The sequence below is a fragment of the Macrobrachium nipponense genome, chromosome 5 (assembly GCF_015104395.2).
Source record: "Macrobrachium nipponense isolate FS-2020 chromosome 5, ASM1510439v2, whole genome shotgun sequence".
Taxonomy (NCBI): domain Eukaryota; kingdom Metazoa; phylum Arthropoda; class Malacostraca; order Decapoda; family Palaemonidae; genus Macrobrachium; species Macrobrachium nipponense.
The window spans coordinates 143,275,876-143,278,122 of record NC_061107.1 but is presented as its reverse complement, the minus strand read 5'-3'; positions in this window follow the sequence as shown (position 1 = coordinate 143,278,122).

The window sequence follows — 2,247 nt, the reverse complement described above, 5'->3', positions numbered from 1 at the left end:
GGCTCTTGACTCCTTGCCTACCTGCTCCTGGCCATCCTGACTCCTACCTCCTGCTCCTGACTCCTGCCTCCTGACTCCGGACCCTCTGCTCCTGACTCCGACTCCTGACCTCCGACTCCGGACTCCTGCCTCCTCGCCTCTGCCTCTTGGCTCCTGGCTCCTGCCTCCGTTGACTCCTGCCTCCTGCCTCTTGCCTCCTGGCTCCTTGCCTCCTGGCTCCTGCCTCCTGCCTGGATGCCTCTACACTCCTGGCTACTGGGCTCCTGCCTCCTGGTTGACTCCTCACTCCTGGCTCTTGGCTCCTGCCTCCTGGGTGTCCTCCTCACTCCTGGCCGTGCAGACGTCTGATCGGTTCATCCAGGTTCGTACAGGAAACCTCACCTCGAGTAGGAGTATCGATCCTGGCGGCAGATACCTCCATACGTCTGGAGGATCTTTTGATCGGAAGGGAAGAGTCTTTCCTTCTAGGAGGCTCCTTTGACAGAACTCCTACAAAAGACGAAATCTGTTCTTGCATCGCCATCATGAATCTCTTCGTAGCCTCCTCTTTTATCCTCTTCGGGAGAGGAAGAAGGAGGAGGGGAGGAGTCCATAGCCTCCACCTCCTGCCTCCTTCTCCCTCTGGTTGAAAGAATGGCTCTTCTTGCCTTCTTCACTCCCGAGGAGACTCCTCAGGGAAGTTTTCTGGGCTCGAATCAATAGTCGGAGCCTTCCAACTCCTCTTTGAGAGGCCGAGATCGATCTGAATCTCTCCAATCACGTCTCGGAGATGAAGATCCCGACGACGAAAAAACACTCACGCAGGACGCTTTTACAATAGCGATCCTGGCAGTCTGGGGTGTCACAGAAACCGCCGAAGGGACACCTTGATCGGTGGGGATTCTCCACAACCTCCTTTCGGTTTTCGACATTCCTTCTCCTCTGGGCATGTGAGCTTGGAAGAGGTCTAGACCTAGGAGCGTTGCTGAGCCGACCAGATGCCCCCTCCACTCACTGGGGACACTCATATCACTGTCCACTGAAAAATCACTAGCCTTACCTTGTATGGCAGCCATTTTGTTTTCCATCAACTTGAAGGCTGCTTTTAGATCCGCAAGTTCTTTTGCTGGATCTACAGGTTCTGCAATAGGAGAAGGGGCTGCAATGGAAGGAGAAGTAGCAATACTACCCTTACCCTTGGGGAAGATCCCAAGCTTGGAATTAGTTCAGATCTAGAACTACTTAAACTTCTATAAGAAGCCTTCCTCACTCTTTCTCTCTCTAACTTTTTTAATAATTAGTTAAGATTCTTCCATTCGTTCTCACTCAAGTTCTCACATTCCTTACAAGTATTAGTAAAAAGAACATTCATACTCCCTGCAACCCTTGCATACCGTGTGAGGGTCTACCGAAGCTTTCGGCAACCTCACCTTACAGCCTACATTCACACGTCTCACAACCATTCCAGAGGTCAGACATTATTAAATTGAAAATTCCAAAATCAGTCCACAAAACAGTCCACAAAAGCGTATGCCAATCCAACAATCCAGATACGTCACCAAAGTCGGTGAAAAAAGAAAAAACCCAATCGAGAGGAACCAACAACAATGTTGATGGTCCGGGCGACAGAAGAATTCTGATTAGAAAACGGGAATGGTTCCTAGTCCTGCCACCCAGGGCAGGGCGGTAGATCACCTGACCTACCGGTAGCGTGTGCCGCGAAATTTGAAATTCTGTCGGAGAACGACGGAGTCTATAGCTAAGTATATATCTGGCAGGGAAGTTGAATGTATAAAAATATCATTTTCATACATTCAACTTCCCTGTCAGGTATATAGTACTTAGCTTGTTGACACCCTTTGGCGGAGGGTAAGAGACAGCTAACTACTGAATAGACAGGTAAACAACATATGTTGTAGGTATTTATAGACCTTGGTTCCTACCTGATTAGGTGGAAGACTTCGTGGCTACTGCCTAGGAGTCTGCTTCACCTCAAGAGCCTTAGCGAGATAGTGATCTGTGGCCAAGAGTTCTTATGGGTCTGTCGATGGGGTCTTATCCACTTACTCGGCAGAGCCTGATTGACATTTGTCAATGAGTGCTAATCCACTTATATGACAACACGCCTTATTTTAAGGAGCACACAACTGATCCCGATCACCCGATCCTAACACCTGTGTTAGTTCTAGGATTGCCAAGAGTTATCCCCCAAACTCTTCACAAACAACCCATAACTCGAAATACACAGTCAAAACGCACACACTAAAG